Source organism: Vombatus ursinus, unplaced genomic scaffold (genome assembly GCF_900497805.2).
Source record: "Vombatus ursinus unplaced genomic scaffold, bare-nosed wombat genome assembly UNPS02011700.1, whole genome shotgun sequence".
Taxonomy (NCBI): domain Eukaryota; kingdom Metazoa; phylum Chordata; class Mammalia; order Diprotodontia; family Vombatidae; genus Vombatus; species Vombatus ursinus.
This window is the reverse complement of record NW_020951478.1, coordinates 8,058,413-8,086,355: the sequence shown is the minus strand read 5'-3', so window position 1 is coordinate 8,086,355 and position 27,943 is coordinate 8,058,413. Positions and strand designations below refer to the sequence as shown.

General features: G+C 32.9%; 1 long non-coding RNA gene across 9 annotated transcripts in view; it reads right to left on the bottom strand.

Moving 5' to 3' along the window:
• Positions 1–27,943, bottom strand: part of LOC114039230 — a 123,376-nt gene that overhangs the window by 28,502 nt on the left and 66,931 nt on the right. For 8 of the 9 annotated variants that reach the window (XR_003568640.1, XR_003568642.1, XR_003568643.1 and 5 more), the window contains one exon: positions 12,309–12,458. This is a non-coding gene — a long non-coding RNA (uncharacterized LOC114039230). The remainder of the gene's footprint in view (positions 1–12,308; positions 12,459–27,943) is intronic. The other variant, XR_003568636.1, reaches the window with a different exon arrangement.

Here is a 27,943-nt window from a genome sequence, read left to right as displayed (position 1 = left end):
CCAAATCAACCAAGAGATGACTGCACTAAAAACATTAGCTGGATTCCTATGTGAGTCAGACTGCTTTGTTTTAAACTACATACTCTGTTCTATGCTCCTAGCCTTGGGACTGGTCAAAAAAAAAAAAAAGCATTGATGAAAAAATTTATAGAAATCCAGCTCCTGGGAGGAAAAATTTCTAACTTTATGTCTACTAACAGTCAGTTTACTCATGCTGCTCTTTATATGAGAAATGTTTTTCTATTTCCTTCTGCCTAACTCTCATGTCTTTGGTCCAGCTCAACTCCCACCTCTGACATGAGACCTCCCAGTTAATATTCTCTTCTGCAAATTCCTCTTTCAGCAGAGAAATCATAGTATATTAGAAACAATGTTAGACCAAGAGTCAAAAGATCTACATTCTAATTTCAGCTACACCTGGAATTTTAGTCCACATACTAAGATGTCTGACTTCAGCCAAATCACTTAACCTTTCTAGGCCTCAATTTGAGCAAAGTATCTGTCCAATGATGTTTGTGAACTATAAAAAAATTAAGGATTATTATCAATGCATATGGTATCACAACATCTGGCATTTAATTGCGCTCACTTTTCATGTTTATCAGTCTTATTTCTCTAACTGGATCATTAATGCTTTGAGGAACTAATTCTTTTGTAATCAGGGATAACTAGTAGAAAGCTTAGTATGTATGTGTAGGTATTAAACAAAAACTTCTAATTTGAATGAAGTGAGGATTTCACAATTAAAGTTCACTTCTTACTAGAATGCTTGTTTCTGTCCCAGACAATCAAACTAGTATAATTAAAGTTATCCAAAGCTATTATACATTACTTTACCAAATTATGGAATGATGACTTGTCAAAAGCTAATGAATACTGATGGCAGTAAAAGTTTCTGAGTGTCTTGAGATTTCTGAGATTATTTTTCAGAGTGAAGTCACAGATGGCTCATAAGTATAGGATTGGGCTATATTAGACTACACACTAGATAATAAAAACATAGAATGTCCAATAACTATTCCTCTTTATCAAGATGGACAAGGGAGTCAAGAATCTTGTCTCCAGGCTGGAAGGGAGCTGGAATAATACCCTCAAAACGAGCACTACGGATGGAAATTTTCCTATCATGTTCTACACTGAATGTGGCAAAGAATGAATTTCAATTCAAGATTTCCTCACTTTTTGTGTTTTTTGGTAGTACACAAGAATGTTGATCTTGCATAGTATCTTGGCATTTAAGTTACTAGTTAATTATCTTAATCCATGTTTTCCACTTGATTTAAAAATTTCCAATATTTAGTCAAACTTTCTAGCTCTTGAACTAAATTAAACTGGTGGTTAGACTGAATTTCTTCCTTTCATACTTTTAAAACTTAAGAAAACAAAATATTTTATCAGCTCAATCTTACCAAATTTTTCATATCTCCTCAAATTTTTTTTTTTTTTTGGTGAGGCAATTGGGGTTAAGTGACTTGCCCAGAGTCACACAGCTAGTGAGTGTTATGTATCTGAGGCCAGATTTGAGCTCAGGTCCTCCTGAATCCAGGGCTGGTACTCTATCCACTGCGTCACCTAGCTGCCCCTCTCCTCTTAATTTTCAAAGAATGTTAAGAGTTGCAAAGGCTCTTAGGGATTACCTAATCCCGACCTATCATTTCACAAAAGAAATTGAGATTTAGTGAGGTTATATGTCTCTCTCCAAGGTCTCACAGATGACAAATGTCAGAACCCAGGTCCTCTCTTATTCTAGTGTTTCTTTGATTTTTGACTTAAAATAAAAATTCTATGACAACACAGCTGATTTCGTGAATCTTGGGGTTGTTTCACTTTTGATGTAATTTCATTTTATTTATTTATTTTTTGGCTAGGCAATGGGGTTAAATGACTTGTCCAGGGTCACACAGCTAGTAAGTGTTAAGTGTCTTAGGCCAGATTTGAACTCAGGTCCTCCTGACTGCAGGGCCAGTGCTCTATCCACTGCGCCACCTAGCTGCCCCAAACTTTCGATGTAATTTCCAAACACTCTTACACACTTTCTTTCTTTTACTACATCCTTTACCAAGTCCCATTCTGATGTCTCAGAGCTTGTAAACCCTGTGTTCTAAAAGGGTATGATGGTAAAGCAAAAGGCCATGGATCCAATGATGGGTTGTACATCTGTCATCTAAGGACTAATTTCTAAATTTCAAAAAGTTTATTACCAGTGGGTTGGCCACCATGTGATTAGCTTTCAACAAGTATTTAGTAAAATTGCCAAAACTCTGTTTAGACCTAAAACCTCCATGATTAGTGAAAATATTTCAACCAAATTAATGGGTACCACTAAATCACCCATTTTCCATTTTTTCTTCTTTGAAAATGCCTTAGGGTACTGAGTCCACTATTCAATAAGCTTCAATGGTTCCTTATTTCCTCCAGCATCAAGTGTCAAGTCCTCCACTTGTCATTTAAATCCCTTCACAACCTGGCCCCTTCCTCACTTTCCAATCTTCTTACACTTTGTTATACACATTTTACACTTGACTACTGTGGCCCACTTACTATTCCTTGAACACAATATGCCATCTCCCAACTCTATACTTTTCTATTAGTGTATACTCCCTATGTTTGGAGTGCTCTTTCACCTTATTTTCTCTAGCTTCCTTCAAATCTCACTCAAATCCTTGCCTTGTGGACAAAATTATCTTGGAATCCTTTCTTTGCCTATCTTCCCTGAAGACTCCCATATTCTTGGTGAGTTAAAAAAGGAATTTGAAATTAGGAGAAAAGTGATCTGACTAAACTAATTCATACTAAAGTATAAAGGGACTACTCTCAACCTCCAAGAAATATCTGCATTTAAAAAAGAAGCTTATTAATTCAAACGCATTTCTAGTTGTATAAGTAAGAAATGACTCCAAAAAAAGAATAAAAACCTTAGGAACACAGTGAAAAGTATTTTGATGCAATGGAAGGGGTCCTCCCAATTAGGGAAGCTGATCCACTACACGTTTTCTCAAAACTCCAAATTAGTTTACAGCTCTGCCCCATCCCTACCAAACATCCTTCCTGGTCTGGAGAATCTAATTTACTTATATAAAGTAAAGATAATACTTATAAACAAGATGCACTGATTTTTGCAGTTTTTGAATACAGTAATCAACTCTATACAAGATCTGACATTTTTTTTCTTTAAGTCTTCAAAATGGTACTTGGTCATGTGGTTTTTCCATCACAGTGAAATGGCCACACAACCGATTTCCAAGAAACTTAAGATTTCTTTTGGTTGGAGAAGAAAAGACTCAGGAGACATCTAAACTTGATGGGATGAACTAGTCAACAGCCTGATGGTCTTACAATTTGAACTGACACTTTTACCACTGTTTTATACCTACTTTTCTTAATGTGTCAAAGGATTCAATGTTCACCAAATATTCACACGTGTGAAAACTGAAATATTAATGTCAAGAGTAACATTTGGTCTATGTTGTCTGATTTTTGAATCAGCCTGTCTCAAAATCTTTACTGTACATTTTTGCCTGATAGGACTATGAAGTTGAATATAACCCAGATTTTAACTTTTAAAACCCTATAATAAGAATCACCATGTTAGTTCTGTTGTCCATTACCCTGTAAAATCTATTCTTTCAAGTTGACCTTAACTATTTAAATTTTTAGCTACTTTAAAAAAAATTCAGAGACTTGAGGCAATCAGTGTAATGTCACCTGCAAACAAAATCATCTAGAGAACCTCACCATCCACAGGAAATCCCTCCTTGACCTAGAATCTGTGCTGGATCTCCTCTACCAGCAATTAATTTTTTAGCAAGCATACTTATGTTTCATACTTTGTTCAATATAGAGTTGGGCTGGGAGTCAGGAAGACCTGAATCCAAATCCTGCCTCAGACTTAATAGCTGTTTGACCCAAGGCAAATCACTTAACCTCTATTTGCCCTAATCCACTGGAGAAATGGCAAACCACTCCAGCATCTTTTCCAAGAAAACCCCATGGACAGTATGGTCCACAGGATCATGAAGAAATCAGTCACAACTGAACAATATTTATAATCAGAGGATCACTGAGGAGTGTTATTTCTGCTATACTTTTCAAGGAATCTTGAATATTCTTGATATTAAAGAAATGGGAGTTATCTTAGATAAAAAAGAAAAGTCTGTAAGGTATTTTGTTCCATTCAGCCAATATTTTTCTATAATCAACAAAAAAGTACAATGGGGTCTAATGTTTGCTACTTCTTTTGGTCAATTGCCATTACTGAAAACTGTAAAAGCCTGTTTCTTCCCTACTAATATGCTCAAGGATTCTTGCAATTGGTGCCTATATAACCCTCAAATATTTTGGCAGAATAAGTATAGGTTAGTAGTTTTTTCTTGGTCACCTTTTTTTGGGTGGGGGAATTCTGGGGCTAAGATGTTTGGTGCTTGCTACGTCCAGATTCTACCAACTTTTTTTAAAAAAGTGCTTATGATACACAATTGTGGAGCTTCTATATAATCTACATGTTTATGGCCCCTCTTCTCTCTCCCAAATCACATTCTCATAAATTTCTTTCCTTGGCCTTATTGTTACTAATATGATTTTTAAAAAAATGAATCTAGATCATCCTTGTTAAACAGGTCTAGTTATGAAAAAAAATTTAAAAACAATACTGGGGGCTTGAAACTAGACTTTCGAAAAATGACCATGGGGAAATAACTATTTATAAATGAATTATAATTTTTACATTTTAATGAATATAATTATTTGTTTAAACTGATGTAACCATAGCTCATATTATCTTTACTACCAATCAATAAAAAGATAATATAATTAAATTTTACAAGTACATGTGAATTACACACTTGAATTTATAGCAAGGCTGTTTAATGGTTTCTGCTTCCAGTATCCTTCACATATTGCTAACAGACTCTTACTAAGATGCAAGCTTGAGCATATAATTTTATTGCTCAAAATCCTCCAGTGGCTCCCTTATCTCTGAGGCAAAATACAAACTTCTTAGAATGGAATTTAAGATTTCTGGTCTGGTTCCAATCTATCTTTCCAGATTTTATATTATTTCAAATATTGAAAGTTTTTCATCAAACTTAACTACTTACCATATTCAACATTCCATCCCTCACTACATGCCTGGGATACACTCTTTCCTCCTGTGCTTTCCAGTATTCTAATTTTTCTTCAAGGCTCAATTCTTTTGCCACCTACTTGATTTTGCCATGTTAATGTTCCATTTCTCTCAACTTACCTTGTAATAATTTTAACTGTGTACAGGTTATATTCCCTCAATAGAATACAAATTCAATGTTTTCTCATATGCAAAATGTGGATACTAGCACTTTCTATTTCACTAAGTGCTTGGTGAAATGTAAAATACTTTATTAGACAATAACATTATTTGTTCATGAGATAAAAATGGCTTTTCTTCACCCTGGGCTACTTTTAACTCTTCTATATATATACTTCCATCTCAACCAGAGTAAAATCTCTCTTTATTCTAAAACTAAGGGGCTTCTTGTTCTGCCCTACTTTCTGGTTTTCTGTTAAATTACCTGGATGTTTCTTTGTTTTCACTCTAAAACTGGATACAGCCTTATTCATTCTATTTCTCCCTACCTTAGACCAGGTTACCGGCTTTACCTCCTTCTCAAGGTACAAAATGGTCAATGCAAAGGCACCAACACAGGAGATGAAATGTTATGTGTGAGGAATAGAGAGGCCAATTTGTCTGGATTGGAGAGTGTGGGGAATAAGCATATAGCACCAACTATGTGCTAGGCATCATCCTAAGTGCTTTAAAAACATCTCATTTGATCCTTACAACAACCTTGGGAAGGAGGTACTATTATTAAACTTTTTATGCTTAAGGAAACTGAGGCAGAGGTTAAGTGCCTTGTTTAGGATTCCACAGCTAATACCTCAGACTAGATTTGAATTCTGGTCATCCAGATTCTAGGCCCAGCTCACCACCTGCCTCAAAGGAGAATAATATTCAATGAAGACCAGAAAGATGAGTTGGGACCAAGTTGTATTAGGGCTTTAAAAGCAAAAAAATAGTTTATACTTGATCCTAAAAACAACAGTTAAGTCACTAGGACTGCTTTCATAGGGGAGTCACATGGTTAGATCAGTGCTTAAGGAAATTGCTTTGGCAGCAGACTGAAAGACAGAATGGAATGGGGAGAGAATTGAGAGTAATTAGGAAGCTATTCCAATAACCTTGGAGAGAGGTGATCAGGGCATCTTAACTAAAGTGGAAGCTGTGTGAATGAGTATAGATGTGAATGTGTATTATTTCTTCTTTTGGATTTTATGCTCTTTGAGGACAGACCAAGTATCCATCTTTGGGTTGCTTCTTGTAGTGGGTATGATTAATAAATGTTTGCTGAACTGAATTAAAGCTTTTAGAGCATTCTTACTATCCTTTCGTTAAATATTTATAACTTTCCCTTTAACAATGAGGCTGCTTCAAGTTTTCATTTATACAATACCTTACTACAGACTAAGAATCAAAAAATAGAAAGGATTATATTTCCTTATTCTCTATACTTTCATTACCCCAAAATCTGGTAACAAACTTAGGCTTAAAGTTCTCCAACTAGGTACTTGAAGGGTGTCTTCATGATTGATTATGTTAAAGACAAAAATCTCAGTGAACTGCACTTGGCTGGGAGAGATGCAGTTTAGATAAGATATGGATCCTGCCCAAGGAGCTTGCTCTGCAAACAATAATCAGTTAATAAATCTCTGTTCAATGAAGATATATTGGATTTACTTTGTTTGGCCCTAGGAATCAAACTTTTAGCAACGGATGGAAGCTAAAAAGAAACAAATTCGTGGAGTGAAAGAACTTCCTAAAACTTGTTGTTCAAAAGTGGAATGAGTTGTCTCATGAAGTAATAAGCGCCTCTAAGGTTTTTAAGTAGAGCCTGGATAATTGCTGGTCAGTGATGTTGTAGATCAGTTCCCATTTATGGACTGAACTAGATTACTTCTGAAGTACCTTTGAACATTAAGATTTTTATCACCAGAGTACGTACATAATAACCACTTTTTACCCAGGATAGCACCTGAGACTCAGATGCCAAAAGGAAGGCAATCCCTGAACTTTCTATTGTCACCCTTCCCTCCCCCATTTCCTTTTTTCTCTTCAAAGAAAATTAGCTATTAGTTTTAGAGACAATCAAATAAAGCCAAAAAACATAGTCTAATCCTATTTTTAACATTGTTTACTCACTCAGTTCTTACTGTGGCTAACATCTTTAGTCTCATCTCTATAAAGACACTAATTTGCTTCCGCAAGTCAGCAACACAACGAGGAGCAACAGTCTATTCATTCCTCAGGGATCATGTTCTTCAACACATCTGATCTATATTAGATGGCTGACTAGCTTCTATGGTTGCCTGACCTTCCTTATTTTTTAATGATTCTTCAAGAAAGTTAACTTAGCTAATCTTACTCTAAAGAGAAATAACAATTCAATCACATTCAATTCGAATGTGTCAGAATTTTTATTTCAAGCATCTGTCCTAAATGGAACAGCTATTTGATTATGGAGATAAAAAGGGGACATTTGTCTGAAGATGACAACTCAGGTCACTGAACAAATGGACTCAACCACACCACTACAGTGGTATGAAATTCCTATGAACGGTTCAGGGCCGCTTTGACCTCGGCTCTTTAAAGTGGGGTTAAGATAAAGCTTGGTCTACTGTTTTTGTCCACTCTGCTTTCTGATATTCTTATTCAAAAACAACTTAACAAAAATGATTACAGTAGGGTAAGTCGGATATTGGTAAATTCTGTCCTTTGGCGGTAAAGTGTAAAGAGTAAAGAGTGTGTGTGTATGTATGCATATAGCTTTCTTGAAATGGAAAACAATTATTTCATATATATATATATGTACACAGACACATGCACACACACTCATAGACCCAGGTTATCTAGATTGAAAGCATTTCAAGTAAAAGACAATATATTATTCCCAATCCTCCCTACATTTAAAATGCTATTCCCTATAGCTTACTACACATACGCTATAAATTTATGAGGGTAGAGTGCTTAAGTTTATTTGATATGCCTAGGGAGAACCTATGACTCTGGCATCAGTTTTTTATATTTCAATAAAAACACTACACAAATTTATTCAAGAGGCTGTCAGTTAATAAATTTGGATGCTCCCTCCAACAATGAAGGTCATAACCCAAACACACCCATCCCATCATAGCTAATTCTTGTCCAAGTTTCCTCAGTTTGCAACAGGGGGTCCACCTAATGTGCGAGGATCTTTCCTTGCTTTCTCCTAACACCAGGATATCAGTGGAGTGCTTGGGCTATCTACTTTTTATATTTTACGTTGGTCACAAGAACAGTAAATTTTTTTTTTTTAGCATACATCTTCCTGATGACATCCTTTACTTCAGTTCTTCCAATTTCTTATTTGTCATATTACAGACTGCTTAGACACTATGAATCTTTCGACACCTGCATAAATATGTTGTCTAGCATGGTAACATAACATAAACTTTATCTAATCTTGCTGCTTTCCCCAACCTTTGGCACTGGTAGCAGCTGGTAGGATAGAATCCTGGGCTTGGAGTCAGAGAGACCTAAGTTTAAATCTAGCCTCAGACACTTACTAGCTCAGTGACTGGGGGCAAGTCACTTAACCCATTTGTCTAAGTTTTATCCCTGCAAAACAAGGATAACACCACCTACCTTGCAGGTTTGTTATTAGGATCAAGTGAAACATTTGTAAAAGCACTAACACAATGCCTGGCACATAGTAGGTGCCACATAAAAAAGCTTATTCCTTATTTGTACCCTTATTATAAACAAATAGTTCTACTGTTCTTGATAGGGAAGAATGTCCTACAAAATTTTTTGGAGATATTTTCTATTTTTCTTCTGTTCATTGTACTCTTTCCATGTTTAATGCTATAATAGCATCAGGATAACTGCTCAGTTGCATCTCTCACTCAGCTTTCTTTTAAATTAGCTTAAATCTCCATTCCTTTCTGCTTTATGAGGTGATCCAGCTCATAATCTTCCATTATCCTTCTATGATTTCTTAGAACAAGCTTGAAGTTCTAAAATGGTGTTCTCTTGGACTGCCATCTTTTGCTAGGCATATATATTAAGTGTTTTCTGATGACATTGCTTTTTAGGCTCTATTGTTCTCTTTGTTACGGCAGTTGATTCACATTAAAACTTTCTTAGTTTTACTGGTCATAACAATGGTCTTATTGGTCATAACAATGGTCTTTCAAAGTTATCTTCACAATATTGCTGTTCTTGTATAAATTGTTCTGGTTCTGATCACTTCTTTGCCATTAAGTCATGTAAGTTTTCCCAGGTTTTTCTTACCAATAAATTGTTCAAATATAACACAATTGAGTTGTTTCAATTGAACTGCCTTTTTAATAATTTTAATTATTCTAGTTTTGTAATGATTTTGATCTTTGCTCTAAGTCAGTGGTATAACTGTATAGGCAGATGATTTAAGAATTACTACAACATCAGTTATGAGTAATTGTTTTTTTTTGTAAAATAAAATCAATTTCATTTCTTTGCAATGTTATTTAGGTGCCTGCCATGTCCAAAATCTACCAGTTATTTTTTCAAAGATATACAGATATGAGGATTCTGTGTAGTCCACATTTGTTCTCTCATTTTTTATCACTGACGCACTTTTCCAATGTATTTCTTGCCATCTTCCTCTATTCTCACTTTCGTTTCAGTACTGACCTGTATATTATAAGTTCTTGACAGAATTTCTCTAACATCCTTTGGAAGAGTATTGTACACATGCTGCAATTATTTTCATGGTAGACTTTTCACAAATATTTATCATGAGCACTACAGTGCCAGAAGACCATGTTGTTCTATGAACTGTTCCTTCCTATCTGTGGATGTATAATAAAACCAATGCTACCAATTTTTTCATTTCCCTCTTCAATGAGAACCTGACTTCTTCCATTTAGCATCAACTTCCTTCTTTTGATTTAATTTATAGTAGGAGTGTCAAGATTAACATGAATAATTTCTGTCAGTGGAAGATTCATCTATTGGTCATGAATTAGGGTATCACCTTAAGAATACCACATGCCAAGTGTCCCTCGTTCTGGTAATACCATTGTTAGTGCAGAATAGTGGGGGATTGAGTGATATTTTGCATTTTTCTTTATTTCCTGGGTTGCCACAGCTGAGGAAGTCATCCCCAAATGGCCAGGTGATGTGTCTTTCTCTGCTTAGCTAGTAGTAGAGTACAAGTCTGCTCCAAAAAAATATTAGGTATGTTATACAGAATGTATTATATACACATACTATACATTTAACCAATACTATATATTTAACTAATATCGAATTCATTTCATAAATGTTTCTTTTGGGATGTAAAAACTTCTTCCTTACAATAAAACTGATTTTATTCCTTAAAAATCATATAAACTAAAATAATGCCAATGTTTGCAGGTTCAAATACTGAAAATATCTGAGATGATATTAACGAAATTCAGTTAAAAATTCTTCTGATACAAAGTATCTCTAAATTTAAGCAAAATGTTAATAAAAAATAAATCTATCAATTGTGACTTAGGTAGTACAAAGTTAACTTTTTTTTTTACTTAAATAATCAAAGAACTTTAGAGATGGAAGAGAGCTTACTTAGAGATCATCTGGTAAAATTCTAGTTCAACATCCTAATTTTATAAATGAATACCTGATTTGTCCTTGCATATTTTATGTCTAATTTAAGTGAATATTAGATTGCTAATCAATTGCTTAGTGAATAAAGGCAGTGGTACAGTAGGAAGAATGCTGGATATGGAATTAGAGAACATAGGTTCAAATTTGAGCTCTGCTACTCACTGCCTGTGTTACCTTAGGCATTCTGCTTCTTACACTTATTGCTAAACCAGCAGTTATTTATATCTCCCGAGCATCCCTGAAAGATGATGTGTAGGTGATGCCAATGACCAGGTAATACACACAGAGATATAAAATAAAAGGATAATTTTCCCATATAGACACAGAGCACTGATGAGCTATAATCCTATCTTAGAAGCTACAATTATTTCCAATTTTCAATTCAATTGTTATATACATATTTACTGACTTATACCCTGTTGACACACTTATCACATTTTAAGCAGACACTGACAAACTGGAACACAACCAGGAGTTAAGAGGAAGCAGAAAAGGGCACTGGATTTGGAGTCAGAGAACCTCACTCTGAAGCTATACTCAGTCTCTGGCCAAGTCATTTCACCTCCCTTGGCTCCAGTTTCCTTGTCATTAAAATTCAAAACCAAAATAGCTAAAGGAACTAGTAATGAAAGGAGAAAAAAAAATGTGCAGGGAGAAATGATATGGAAGATGTATGATGATGATGATGATAATAATAATAGGTAACTTTGATGTAGCACTTAGTCTTGGCCAGGCACTATGCCAAGCACATTACAATTATCTCATTTGATCCTCACAACAACTTTGGGAGCTAGGTGCTATAATAATAGCCCCCATTTTATAGATGAAGAAACAAGCAAAAAGCGGTTAAATGACTGCCTGTCATCATACAGCCAGTAAACATCTCAAGCCAGATTTGAGCTCAAGTCTTGAGGAACTCTAAACCTGACACTCTATCCACTGTACCACTTAGCTGCCTTCAAAAGCTGTTTTCTGGAAAATGAATTAGTTTTACCCAGTGTAAATGTAAGTAACAAGTAACATCAAAGAATCAAATTATAGGGAAGCAGACTTTATTTTTGATCACTGTAAGAACTTTCTAACAATTGAAAATGGCCCAGAATAAACTGCTTTGTAACATAGTTATCTTCCCCATTCCTGAATATATTTAAGCTAATGCTTTCTCCTTTGTGGGGATGCTATACATGTTGATTCCTGCATGAGGTAGTTAATCCAGATGATAAGGTTCATTCCCACTAAAATTACGACACTTCTTAATTTCCTGAAAATGACAGAGTCAGAGATTTAAAGCTGGTGGGCCTTAGAGAAATTGGGGGCTTTATAGTTTAGACAACTTAACCCAGGTCACACAAATAAGAAGAGATTTAAAACTATGACTTCTGACTCCAGATTCAGCACGTCATGCCACCTCTCCCAAATCTTTTAATCCCGAGTGGCACAGAAAAGCTTTTCAAAAAGCAACTTCTAAAATAATCATTTATTTTAAATGAAATCAAATGCTTATAATGGTTTATTCATACTAAGAATAATTATTTTCCTCATTCAAATATTATTTTTTTAAAAAGCAACATGAGAAATGTGCATGCTGTTACTCAACTAGAAGTACCTGGATAAAAAACTCCTACCAATTCTTTCCCACCCATGAATAGTGGTGGCATGTATTCAGAACGGGAAAGTCCTCTTTCTTTGAATAACCAGTCATATAACCTCCTCTTAACAATCATTCTCCAGCCCATTTGTCCATCCTTCAGGGGACCTAAAAAAAAGATAATCAGAGAATGGCATATCTGGGTTGTGTCAAGAATATATTAACACAGTTCACTTGAGCAATGTGTATCCTTGAATAAATCATTAAATTTTTGTAGACCTCCTTTTCCTCATGTGTGAAATGAAACAATGGTTTCTAAGTCTTCTTCTAGCTCACAAATTCTATGATTTTCCAAGTTTGTTTTATATAATATTAGATGGTACTTACTGGTTTTGTGGATACAGGTTCTTCATAAATCTTATAAATATAGGGTTATACAATGCCTGACATATAGTAGGCACTTAATAGATACCGGTTGACTATGGCCCTGAATTTCTTCATCACTGTTTAGGATTTGTAGATTCACTCATTCCTTTAGATTTAAAATGCTATCTCTGCTTCTCAATGTCAGGAGTCACCTTAAGCAACTTTTTTACAATTTAAATTTAGTTTATGTAAAATTAATTTAGGCCTTCTAGTTTAGTTTTCTGGGTGTAGGTAGCACCCAATCTATAATAGGTGTTTTTCCAAAAATTTCTTTATTTAAGTCAACTTTTGAGAAACATCTTGTAACAGAAATGTTATAAAATTATAATAGTTAGATTCCCAACATGGTCTTACAACATTCTACTTCATATACAAAATAGCTGAACAAAGAACTAGCCTAAATTCAAAGTCCTAGAAGCAAGGGGGTATATGAAACAAGGAAAAGAAAACCTAAAATAGATGACCACTTTTGTCAATCTGGTCTCCATTTCTAAATCCTCCCTTACTTTCTTGTACTTTTTTCTCTAGGTCCCCAGTCTACACATATCCTGACGTACCCCTCAAGTACCTCACTTTGAAATTAAGGAAATTCTCTCCTTGTTTTCCTTATTCCAACTAATTCAATGCAGCTTCTCAAAGTTACAGAACTGTTTCAGAGAAAAGTGCTTTAAAAAAAAAAGCTCTTTAACCCTTTTGAGTTAGTTGCATTAAAAAGGGAAGGGGGGCCCCTGTGGCCAAGCCAAATAAATTGGTAAAATTTCAGGCAGTTTAACCAAATTAAATGGAAAAAAAATTTAAGGAGTTGGAGGCACAGTGGCTGTTGCAAGTAATCCAGGATCTTTCCCTTCTGTAAGCAGAGTGAAAGACACACAGTATGCATTTAATAAATGCTTGTTTATGCATTCTACACTGAGTTTATATGTGTTATTCTTCTACGAAGCCTTTGAAACTACTGTGTACCCTCTTTCCTTTCCTGAAACTCTTTAATTCCTATGACATTATACTATCCTGGTCCTGATCACTGTAATCATAGCAACTTCTTCCACATTTTTACACCTTTGGCATTTGTAACCTATAACAATCATTTAAATTATATTCTTGTGCTATTAGCCAAAATTTACCTAGGAACAAATACAAGACAAAATATAATTCAATAAATATTAAGTGCTTACTATGTGCAAAGTCCTGGGAATACAAACAAGAAGAAAAGTCTTTACCTTCAAAGAACTTATATTCTAATAGGAGGTATGAATTAAACCGACTTTATGTATTTAATGTAAAAAGAACAAACAAGTATATCAGGAAAGGTTTTTTGTAGGTGGTGGCATCTGAATTTACATTTGGAAGGAAGCTAAAGTTTCTAAGAGGCAGAAATAAAAACAAAATGTATTTGTGGGTCTAGGAGACAGCCTACACAAAATAAAAAAGGAAGGAGATGGACACTACGGGAGAAGCAAGACAAGTTAACTGTTGTAAAGGTTCACTGGTCACACTGTGAAAAACCTTAAAAGTTAGTGAAATGGATGTTCTATTTGCTCTCCTGATCCACTCCCAATCTACAAAAAGTAGGTATACACAGCCAGACTATTTTGTGTCCATCAGCAACCTTCTATAGGTTTCCCCTATTCCTGATGTACATTTCTACCATTCATTAATGGCTATTATGATAGGCTAAATCTTGTTTTTCAAAGTCAAAACTAGACTCTTTTAGTCATCAATCTCTTCAGTGAGTTGTCCTGTGCCAAAATAGTTTATAGATGTCAGCACTGCAACACTGAGAAAGCACTAAAGTCAAGAGAGAGGATCTGGGTTCAAATTCCAGCTGCTACTCCCTGTATGACCATGAGCAAACCACCATATATATAAACCTATGAATTAACTATCTCCAAAAGCAGCCCCTTTTATTTTTGGCTAATTTCAATCAAAAGGAAGTTTTTTCTTACATCAATTTAAAAGTTTTTCTCCTTAAAACAGCATGAGGAAATCTCAGGAGCACATTGAGGGAACATTATTTCAGTTTCACTATAATGTAGTAAAAGGGAAGGCATTTTATTCAATTAATACTTAAGCATCTATTATGTGCAAAGTACTATGCAAACTGGCAAGAACACAAATACATAGAAGACATCTTCCCTGCCCTTAAGGAGCTCAAAATCTAGTAAGAAAGACAACACACAAATTGGTTAAGTATAACAAAAAATATGAGGTTAAGCTCCTTGAAAGTAGGGATTGTTTCATTCAGTGAGTGTGTTTAATAGAACTTGTTGACTGCCACATATACCATAGGAGTTTGAGTAGGAATGCATCATCTAGTCCAGCCCTCTCATTTTAGATTTGAAGAGCTTGTGACTTGCTTCAAATCACAAAAGCAGAGTAAATAAAAGAGCTGGAGTTCTCATGCAGGTTTTGTGACTCAAAATCCAGCTTTTTGTCCCCACTGCACACACACTATTCTGAACAGTCTTGTCATAGTTTAGATAGAGATCATGCAACAGAATCATCAAGGACAATGTCAGGAAGGGAGCATTTTGTGTATGGACATTAAACGGGTACAATTTCCCACAACATTCATATTATGCATGAGTTGTCAATCTGCTTTTTGAATGGCATAAAACACAATTTACTGTATACAGTTAGTTCTGGGCTAGTTTGATTTTAGTTCTATTAAGCTTGTTCCAGGTGGCAACAGCAGAATATGCATGAAGGAGCTGTTAGGGCTTACTGAGCAGCAATGTACAAATACTCTCTGCCTTAAGTCCCAAGATTTCTCTCACAGCTTTACTATTTTCTTTACCTTATCATAGGCTTTTTGTTTCTTCTTCATTTCAAATAATCTTAAATAATTTTCTAAACTTACAGTATTTGTGGGTGGTACTCCTAGCATGCCTATGATAGGATTCCAAAAACGAGTTACTGTCAAAGTACTAAAAATTTTCCTGAGAAAAATGAACCAATAAGGTTAGTTCCCATAGAAATGAGGACTCCGTATTTTTAATATGGTATGTATTATACACATATACGTGTATATACAGACTGGTACTCTAAATAGAGAATGACATGGAGTAAGTTGTGCTACAGAACATACTGTTGGAAGCATTCTTGACAATGTTTAAAGATTTTTGTTTTTCGCATGCTTTTGATACTAAGGATATTTCTTAATAAAACTTAATGCCTTTTAGAGAAATCTTCAAAGTGATTAACAGGTTATGTCTCACCATCAGTAGAAATGTGACTCCATCAACGTAAAGTTGAAAAACTAAGTTTTCACTATGAAAACATAAAAAATCCATAAGTTAAGAGATGTCTAAAAAAAGTTTCAATTTTCCTTGCCAAATGAACATGAGAAATTCCTCATATGGTTTTACTGCCTTTAATTAGTCATAAATAGCAATTAAAAGAAAAATGCGACATATAGAAACAGAAGAGAATAAGTATCACATATATAATGTAGTTCAAACATACATTTTTTTTTTTAAATGCCTGAGTTAGGAATAATTTTCACTATAAAAACACTCCAAGAATTTCTGGATCCACCCCTCTTCCCCTCCAGCCCCCCAGTCACGTATTAATGTTGCTGAAAAGTGAAGGTTCCTAAAAGTTATATTCCACAACAACAAATCAGATAATGAAAATCTCTATACTACGAAAATTATGCCCAAGAACCAGCCAAAAAAGGTCCACTAATTCCAAGTTAAAACCAGATACAAAATAATTTACATATTACTTTAAAATTTGTTTTAAGAAGATTATGTAGAAATATTTTCCCTTTATTTATATCTGGAACTGACAAATAGACTAGTTTATGAAACAATTTTGTTAATAAACAAGTTGAGTGTTTAATTTTAAAAAAACTGACAATAGAAATGCCACAGAATAGTAAAATAGATAACATATAATATTTAAAAATAATATTCAGAAAAGTTGAGTTCCTCCTTCAGTTCGAAGAATAGTGAATTAGAGTTATTTGGCAGTGTAGTCTACAAAATGTTAAAAAAATCTATTTCTATATAAAGTTACTTTATTAATAAAAATCTCAGGGAAGAGTATTCAAAGAAAATGGAAAGAAAATCTTTGAGTAATAAATGACAAAAGTATTTCTAAGTACCATACCTGATTTTAAAAGAAAATTCCTCTCTTGAAATTGGCACCATACTTTTGCATCTGAATTCATGAAATTACAAAGTAGCCAGTGAGTGACTGAATTTAGACTTCAATTTAAAAGCAATTAAAATTATTTTGGATAGAGTGCTGGGCCTGAAGTCAGGAAGATGCATGTTCCTGAGTTCAAATGTGACTTCAGACACTGTGTGATCCTGAGTAAGTCATTTCACCCTGTTTGCCTCAGTTCCTTATCTGTAAAATGAGCTTTTTCTTGTTAATCTTAAGATGATTAGTCATTTCCAGGCTACAAAATTTAAATGAGTAATTAATTTCCCAAATGGAAACAACCAAATATCTAAAAATAAACAAGCAACTAAACTAAATGACAATAGCAAAAAAGACCAAAGGAAAAAATGTACAATGGCTTTAAAATACTGAAGTTTTGAGACAGCAAAATAAAATTTGTGAATTATTTCTGGACATTCTTTAACCTCATTGTCTTGGATACTAAAACAAATGAAACACTTTATAGAATGAAATTGGGAAACTTACAACTTAAAACAGTCCTTTTTGTAGTCCTCCATGAAAAAATTATTTGCTTGTGCCTTGCTATCTTATTAGTTGGAAATTGAAACAGTTATAGTGCAATTTTAATTCTGACACAATAACATTTTATAAAGTACAAATTCATAATAAAATTCTAATACTTTGAAATCTTTTATTTCTGAAAATTCTCCTATTCCTGGTACACAGCCCTTTTTCTGTTAAAGGATGTGTTTCTGTAGTACTAGGTGGAAAATGTCTAGCTATGTAACTACAAATTAGGAAGTAATTTAGTTGGAATATACAGCCAGATTATTTAACAATTTGTAATACCTGAAGCCTCTATTATGCAATTCATTCAATATATTAACCTAAAGAGAACTATTATTCATTTCAAACTAGGTTTCTTTGGTACATAAGATGACTTTTTGAAAGAACTTCAAATGTTTCTTGTTGTTTTGAATTAAATTTCAGACTATTTTTTTCAGTAGAATTACAAATTAATAAGGGTAAAAGTCACTGAGGATAATTCTTATTTTGCTGATTCCTTGAATTAAAACAAAAACAGAACATTAAAAAAAGGCAAAAATCATGGGCTATTATGCCATTTTCTTAAAGGAGGATATGAGTTAATTGATTATGTATTATCATATATAATATATATATGAGAACTCCTTAACAATTATAAGTAATTTAAAGAACCTCTGTGAAAGTAGTAGATAAGAATTACTGAACATAATTTTTACTTCATTTTCAGTAAGTACATTAATCTACCTAAATGTTTAAAAGAGCCAAAGCTCTCTCAAAACAGTGGGACACTAATTTTTACTTTCTTTAATAAATGAGATACTGAAACACTCGAGACAAGGCTTTTTTCCATCAGGATGGTAATATCCACCTGCAAAAGGCAAGAAATGTAATTAAGATTTGGAATGCAGGCTTAAATGAAGATATTAAAGTATAGAGAGGTCATGATTTATAGAATAAAAACTGAGTATCCCAAGTGTTAACTTAATGATATTGACAAACCTAAGTAGGAAATACTGTTGTATCTATTCTCTTATTTAGGAATGGACCCAAGAGAAACTCTTTCAATTATTTATTATGTATAAAACATATTAAAAACAATGTGAAGCATGTCTTTTAGTTGATTGAAAATTTCCCTATTTTGTTAATTGTTAAATTTTTATTTAGCTTTTGAACTCTGTAAAAGATGAACAGTGGTTACATTTTAGTAAAAGATTTCATTTTTTTCTTAATATACTAAAATACTTTTTTCACTATTCTCTATGTACTTGCCTGAATTATTTTGATTTAGTTCCATACTCCAACTAATGCATTGGAGAAATTGTCAACAATGTAATTATTCGGCACCAACTTAAGAAAACCTGAAAGACACTGGGAATTTATCTAAGAAGCAAAAAAGTCGAATTTACACTGATAAGCACTTATATTACCTTTCTAGGTGAAGTTTTGCAAACTACTGAATTAAGAATAAGAATAAAGCTGAAGTTTTAACAACACAAGAAAATAAACCTGCTCCTTAGAAGTTCCAAAAAGATTTGACAAAGATCACTACTAAATGAGATGTGTTTTCATTCTTATTCTGATGAGCTGCTATTGGTCTATATAATATATACTTACTATATCTACCTTTAGAAGTTTTTAATAGAGATGGCTGCAAATTCAAATTTTTAAATTTTTACTCTCTTCGTATGCTTCACTGTTTATTTTTCCAAAGTTCATCTTCTCTCTCAAGTGAGAGATTTTACAGTAATTTTTAAAAACAGAAGCTATGATCTAACTATAAATAGCAACATGAATTGATCTTAATCACATTTGGAACATGAATATTAAACACAGGATTTCTTTGGATATAAAAGGCATGGAAAATGGATATAAAAGCATGGAAAAAAATACAATAAACAAAAAATAAATAAAAACACTAAACATAAATATAAAACAATAAAAACATAAATATAAACATAAAATCCCCCAAAACAAACAAACAAAAAACCCCAAAAAACAAACAACTCCCCCCAACAAAACAAAACCCATAAAACACTTAGGAACCACAAGCTCTCAGTTGAGTGACTGGCATGTTAGACAAAGTTTGGAATAATACAATTTGAACTTAAATTGATCACAAAATATTTAGAGGACTACTAAGAAGATACTACAAATGTTGAACTGAATCAATACATAGTTAGAATGAAGAATTTTAGGGTGTCTGTTAGAAAACATCAAAGAGAATGAGATTATTTCCTCCCCTCGATTAGATATTTCAAAATAAAGACCATCTCTGAATATTACCTGGACCATAGAAAGCTGAGTTAATATCCTATTTATTTACGAGACTTGTTATGAAGCTGCTGCAGCCAGATTTCCTCAGAGATGGGTTTTAAATGGCCCAACCACCCATATAAAACACACTATTTTGAACTCTCTTCTCTGTAATTTCCCAACTTTAATGTAATTATTTAACTTACATCTAGAAATGGAACAACTTATTTTAAGTTCCCCAAATGAATTACAGTTACTGGAAATAATTCATCATACTTTTAGCTTATATTTTGCTGAGTATATTTTTTGCTATTTAAAAGACAGAGTGCTAAGACAATCATTTGGCTTTACTCAAAATATATGTACAAACTACTTTAATTATAATCAATTGTAATTCAATAATTTGATGGAATAACAAAACAGCTTATTAGGTCACAAGAAGAAGAGCACCTAAAGGAGAAGCTTTTTCTGACTGTCACTGCATCTAAAAGTAGTAATTTTAAAATGGATACTATAATCTTAAAACTGAGACTCTCTATGGAGCTGAAGATTACATCTAAAAAAGCAAAGAAACTCAAGAAGTTTTAGCACATTAAGTACCCAAGACTTTCATGGGGAAAAAAACCCCTAAACATTTTATGGCTAGCAATTTCACATCATTTAAAAATATCTAAATGCTCACCTTTCCATGCTCACAGAGTTTATACTTTAGAACCATTTAAAAAACAGTACAAAAAAAACTGGCTACTTCTCTAACTTCTGAAATGGTGGACAAATATTCATAGATCAAATGCCTTCAGTTTACTTTACAAAACAGAAATTCACTAGGAAATTTAATACAACTATTATTTTTTAAAAGCAAAGTAATATTGAAATATATGTAAACACTAATTTTCCAAATATTTCTACAAAATAATTTAGGATTATATCTCTTAAAGTAAAAACCAAGGTGTTTTTGTTTTTTGCAGAGAGGTGCCAACCTTACTTCAGCAGCACAGTTAATACTGGAGATACTTTTAAAATCTTAACGCCAATATTTACGTGCTGCTAAGGCACTGTTGACATTGATATCACACAATGAAGCTTTGGCTATCAAGCAATATAGTTTCTTCAGAAGATCAGATCCTTGTATTTTTGAGGCAGCACAATATGGCCTGCACCTTTTCAAAACCAACAAACCATTATGTGCTGCTACTTTACCCCAAGGTGTCTACACACTAGCTCCTAAAGAAGAACGTAAGATACAATTTTTAGAAAGACAATTGAACATACATTAGCCAGGTTTTTATTTTTTAAATAGATTTAATTTAGTAAGTTCACAGTTCTTTTATATAGCATAAATAGTCTAAGTGTAGCAACACAAGAATAAGCTAGGTCTTTTTCTTCTAACATTTCTGGAAAAAAAAAATCAATACTGTCTTGACCACAAACCCAAATAACTTTAACCTGAAACAAAAAAATAACAATTTTATTTTTACCTTGGATAACAGCAGAGTTAACACATGACATTTTATACTTTAACACAAACTCCTTCAAAAGTAATCTTGTTATTTTAGCCACATGTTAAAAGATCATGTAACTGATACAAAATGAACTAAGAACTAGGAAAATAATATGCACAAATACCACAAACAGAAAGAATTACAAGTCAATTAAAACTCAATGCTGTAAAAAGGACCAAAAGGAAGAGATGAAATGATACCTCCCCACTTCTTTGCAGGGAGTAAAAAAGTAGAGCAACTGTGACAGGCATGGAATACTGCACAGAGATTTCTTCAATACATAGTTTTACCAAACTGTTCCCTCTCCTGCTTTTCATTAGTGCGGACTCACTGAGAGGGGATAGTTAGTATTTATATAGGACTTTGCTATATACACTATCTCATTTGATCATCAAGACAATCCTGTGACATAAGTGCTATTATTATTCCATTCGTGCAGATAAGGAAACTGAGTTTTAAGTGATTAATTCATGATTTGAACTTGGGTCTTCCTGATTCCAAGTGTAATATTCTTTAATACTTCATCATCTAGGGAAATGTAGTTGATGTAAAACAAAGTATCAAGAAAAAAATTAAAGAGCCCATTGAGTGAGAATTTACTGAGGTAATTTGAATATGCCTTCAATCAGTGAAAAAGGCCACAGGTGTAGGAAAAGTTTTAAAACAACTGATTCTTTCATTGCTCAGAAAAACTAAAAAAATTTTTTCTTCGGTCTCAAAATCTAAGTGACTATACGATCATTAATACTTTGTAACTTCAAGTTTCTGAATTGGAAGACAGAAAAATCCGTGAGATGAGAGAAGTATGTGGTCTGTTAGAAACAATACTGGACTACGGATAGATAGGACATTGTCTTTTACAATAAACAGCTGCTGAACCAGAGGCAAATCGCTTATTGTCTTCACCTTCATTCTTTAGTGAATTGCAAAAGCTCATTGCTCAGATCTGAAATGTAATTAAACTCTCAAAAACTAAAAATAACCTCTTATAGCTGACAACTAGGGCCAAGGTGGTCAATTTCATCAAGCAGAGGAGACAAAATTCACCAGTACCACTGTTAAATATGTCTTACACTTGTAATAGGTGCTTAATCAACATGAGTTCAAAGGGCTGCACTAATTCTTTTCTTTTCCCTCCATTTAACTTTTGTACTCAATTGATTCTTAATAATGAAGAGAAATTAATAAATGTACTATTAAGTCATTCAGTTATTCATTTGTATAATTAAAGTGGTTTTTTTTGCATTTTTATTTTATCAAAAATACAACAACAAAAAAATAGCACATAGTCCCCACCCTGAGCAACCTATATTCCCCTCAAGTTAATTTACTCTACCCCATCTTCTCTTTCAGTCTTTAAATATCTTCCCACATAAAACTGAGGCCATCTGTTATCAATGACCTAAAAAAAAAATCTGATTTAGAAAAACAGTATTTAGTTTACATTTATAAAGTATATTCATAAATTATACTTCAGTTGCCTACCTTTTAGAAAACAAGACAAAAAAGCTTGTTTTCACACATAAAGTTAAGGCAATCAGAACTATTATAACCAAGTATGTTCAGTTTAAAGTATATAAATATTGCTGTATTTAAAGTACCTAAAAATATTTTTATACCTGAATTTAAAGCTCAGTGTGACTGTTAACAGAATTTCCTTACTAATAAAGTCCTGAACTTTGGTTTATAATCAGTTGTGCTAAGATGCAGCAGTTCTTTGATGCAGACACTCTAGATAAATTTTCTTTTGGTACAAATTTTTACTGACTATTTTGTGCAATCCAATCATTGCTATCAGTCTTAAAAAGATACAAACTAATCTAGAGTCCTAAAAAATGCATAGTAAAATTTAACTTGCTATTATTCTATCTATACTCTATTTCAAAACATTGCTGCTTCATCTTTTGACATGGAGTAAAGTTTAGACACATAAAACACTTCAGCTATTTCCCGTGCATTTGCCTTTCAAACATCTCATTTCATTACAAATGTAGCAAACACTTTCTAAAAGACTTGTTACTTTATTTTCTCCTTAAATCTACAGTTTGACCAAATAATGCCACATTCCTACAAGAAATGCTAAATTTAGAAACTATCAACAGTTTGAGAACTTTGGACAAATCTTATCCTTGCCTATAAAAAATTTCCCCAGACCTAGCTGCTTTGGAAAAATAACATTACCTTTTGAAAGCCACACTATAGAACACAACAAATTGCCTAGTTGACTGGGAGGTCATCATTTAATTCTTCGATTTAGACTTCAGAACTTTCAGGGATCCAGTGTAATCATGCAAATAAATTTTTTTTAAATGAATCTTCAACACCGATTTCATGATACAATATAATTTTTGGATATTTCTGAGACAAACTGCTCCAATGAAACATCCAAAACACTGAAAATGTTTTATCAAATCTTAAGATTTTCACCAAGCCAATCACTCCAATTGCTAAAAAATTCTCTTAGTTATTTTTTTCCATGAACATTAATTTCTTTTATATATATATTTGAATGCCAGAATTTTAAAGGCCTGTACTCTTACAGTGTAAATGTCCGACTAAATGAACAAACAATACCAAATGAAGTGTCTTCTCTGTTACAAATCATTCTATATTCAAGAAATTACTGCAGAAGCTATTATTATAGCTGATATGTAATAACATTCTCATTCAAATCTGATATTATTGCTGTTTTGAATAGTTAGATCTACAGGATCTGTTATTTTGCAGTCTAAAATGATGTAACCTTCTGGTGACAATATTAAAATCATACTGAAAAAAAATAATTCTCAGGGTAGAATTTTTCCTATTAGGTTCCATACCTCATGATAGAGTAAAAGTTATCATTTCAGGTTGTCTGGAAAATCTGCTAAGTACTGGTACTTGTTTTGTCACTTTCCCCCCCAACATTGTTCAGTTTATATTTAAATGTACATGGGTGAAGTTCTTGAGTGGTAAGTAGAACAATATCCTTGAAGTTGCAAAGATTCAAATAAATAATGCCTGTTTGGTAGAGAAGGGAAATCGTGGCTTTGCTCTTACAATCAACTTTTAAAATCCCTTTGTTCTATTTTCTACTTTATTTTGCAATTCAATTGGTCCCCCCCTCCCCACGTAAAGAAAGGAATAGGTACTGCCTGTTTTGCCTTATCCACATAGTTTTGTACTCTCAAAAGACTATCCTTTCAAGCTACAAATATGGATGGATCCATTTATAAGGGAACTAAGTTTAGGCCTTGAAACAGCACAATCACCACAAAACAGGAGTGTCACAATACTAATACAGATCTTTCAGTATGGCTATGAAAATGTCTCTCTTCCCTCTATTACTGGTTTGTTAGAGCATACTGATGTATCACTGTTAAATTATTTTAGGTCTTTCAAAGAACGTAATATTATTTTTAAGCACAGTGTCAATACAACTTGTAATGTGGTTTTTTTCTTCATGTAGGCAGGCTTCAAGGGATATATCACAGCCCTTGATCACTACTGCTCTAGTACTGCACTGGTGGTTTGGTATGCCATTATGATCTAGAGGAAAACTAAAGAACAAATGCATTTTTAAAGCCCTAGCAAAGGACTATACAGCTAACAAAAACCTTAAAGGGACAGGATTATTATTATTAATACTGTTAAATTTATATTAACCCTGGCATTTAATACAAATAAAATTTTACAAAATTCTATGTAAAATTTAAATAGAGACATTTGTCTTGATTACACAACCACCAGAAATTTGGCATTATTTGATCAGTTTTGGTTGCATGGTGCCAAAATACACAGCTAAACATAAGACCTCAAGAATTTAACCACAAGTTCTAGAAAAATTCAGTTAACTCTGCATTATCAGTATTGAGGAATAATGTAAATACAATACACAAGTATAATTCAAAAGACTATTTCAGGACACAGTTTCGTATTTTTCTTTCAGATTTTAAAGTCTTGACTAGAGTTGCCAAATTAACTAATCTGGGTTTTGTTTCCCCTACTTTCCACTGAATTCCTCTAATAGAAACTCTAATGAATAATTAAGTGATTCAAAAGCTGGCAGCATGAAGGAAAAAGCAATGAGGGGCTTAATCCTCTCCAGAATAACCAAAATCTGGGTATAATCATAAAAGATGAGTAGCAGAGTACAATTTCATTTCATCACTTAATTTTACAAATTTTCTTATAAATTTAATACTTTACTCTGGGAGATTTCTTTGAAATACTAAGTTGGTATTACACATCTAATGATTTCCATTTTGATTACATAGTAACATCAAGGGAATTGATACCTAAATAAAAATTAAATTTACCTAAAGGTTGCAATTTGCCTGAAGATTTTATGCATAGAAAACAAACAAGAAGAAAATTTCCTATCTTCTATGTATAAACTGATAAGCATGCATATCTTTTGTCCAAAGTATTCCTCACAGTGAATTACAAAGTAAAAACCAAATCACATCAGTAAAGTTTTGCTTAATTTGATCACAAATATTTTAAATCAAGAAATTAGTTGAAAGTTTAAGATTTAAAAGCATCCCTTCCATCTGTCATTACTATAACAGAAGTTTGGGTTAGGAAATAGCAGAAATTTTTTTAAAAAAATGCAACCTTTAAAAAGTTTTTTTTACTATAGTCATTTAAAAATTCATTTTTAATTGTTTTGATATAATAATTTTATGGAAATGTAGCATACCATTTTTAAATAATTAAATAACTTAAAAACTAAACTGGCTCAATTTCAAGAACAAACATATTGCAATATCAATGATGTATTCCATTTTGCAAAATTACTTTCACTCTAAGAGCAAATAAATAAAAATGCAATTAATCTTAGGAGAACTTTAGGCATCAACATTTATCTCACTGACTCAACAAGAGAAATGGTAATTAGGTATAAAAAATACTAGTGACCTACATTAGTATTTACATATCTTACAAGGCTAAAAAAAAAAAAAAAAAAAAATCAAAAAAAAGGAGAAAAACCCCAACAAAAAAAAACCCAACTCATTTTACATACTGTCATGACCCCTTGATAATATCTTTTAAAAAATAAATGCTTGCTGAAACTTACCCTCCCCATTAGAAATACTTTTGGCAAACTCCCTACTCCTTTTCTTTTGACTTAAAAACCACTGACTTCCCCAACTTTTCTCTGCCTGTCTCAGCTTTCCTACCCCTTTCTTTTTCCTCCATTTCTAGAATCTCTTCTATTTCCTATCCCCTAAGGTTCAATCCTTTGACTTTATCTTACCTTTTAACAATTGCTCCCCTTAGAGTAGGGGTTCTTAACCTTTTTTGTGTGTGTCATAGACCCCTTCTCTGAACGATATTTTTAAATGCATAAAATAAAGTACTATTCTCTACATTCAGATTTGGTACTTAAAGATTACTAGTAACTCATTTTTATATGTTACTTTAGGGCTTACAAAGTACTTTTCAAACAATCACTTAAATTACTTAAAGTAATATTATATCCATTTTGCAGATGAATAAATGGCTCAGAAGGGAAGTAACCTGCCCAGTGTTACAAAGCTGCAAGTCTAAGAGCCTAGCCCTAGACTATAATTCAGGTCTTCTAAAATCCTTATTCTTTCCACCCATCATATCACAAAGAAAAAACAAACTAGAAAAGAAACATGTTATTATTTATTAGAGAAATTGATTTATTACCTTATTTAAGCCAAGGATATTCCATGAGCCCTTTCTAGCTTGATTTAGAAATCTATGATTTCTAAGTATTACAAAGAGATATAACAGCAAATTTAAAAGGAATAAGAAATAGATAAAATTTGATATAAAAAATACACAGGGACCAATGATTGTGGTTTTACATTCCAATTATCTTGGCTATTATTATGGCTCTTACTTTCAGATGCATATTAAACCATTTATGATCTAGGTCTAATGCAAAATCCTGGCACACTATTGTCAAGGAGATCCCAGTAAAGCACCGTAATCAAAAATATGGCAAACATGGTTTGTTTAAAAAAAAAAAAAAAAGATGCTAGAGAACATCCAGAAAGATTGTTTGCTTAGAAATTTACCAAGTAGTTAGAAAGAGGTTAAGAATGCATTAACCTTTCTCATGAAAGTGTCTGATGTGAACAGACACTCAAGTCTTCATGAAAATGGATAGTCTTCTATCCATTGGTAGGAGCACAATACCCATCCAAAAGATCCTTTTTTTGGTACAAGATTTAAGAATGAGAAAATTAAGTTGGCTTTCAAGGAACCAATTAAGAAATCCAAACGTGGATTATACATGTGCTACTAAAAGGAAAAAAAAAAAAAGAAAATAAGATAACTTGGGATTTCTGGCTAACAGTTTGAAGAATCACTAGTTTATTATTATGGGCCCTTAAAGGTTACTTTAATTTTTCACTCAAAACTCTTTCTGCTACCAATTACTGAATTAATGCTCTGATCTAGAGCTTTACCTTTAAAGTGTAGACTAATCTAACTTTACTTAATGAGTCATCAGAACAAGGGTACATTGAGAAAATATAGCCAGATAATGAAAAAGCATCTGAAGCATTAAGTTTTCTTTTACCTAAAAGTCATGGTGCAACACCATTGAGAATAGATACAGTAATCTGACATTTGGGTTTCATTTAAAGATCAACAATTCACTCAAAGGTTATATGAAGAGATGACATTGCGATCAATTTGATAAGTGGTTAACAAAAATTTATTTCTATACCAGATAGCTTTGATATTTAGCAAACTTTTGTCTAGAATGATTCCAGCATAATTCACAAGTTTCTCAAAAACTAAAGGAACTGGAAGAAATGTCTGTTTCTTATCCTGTAG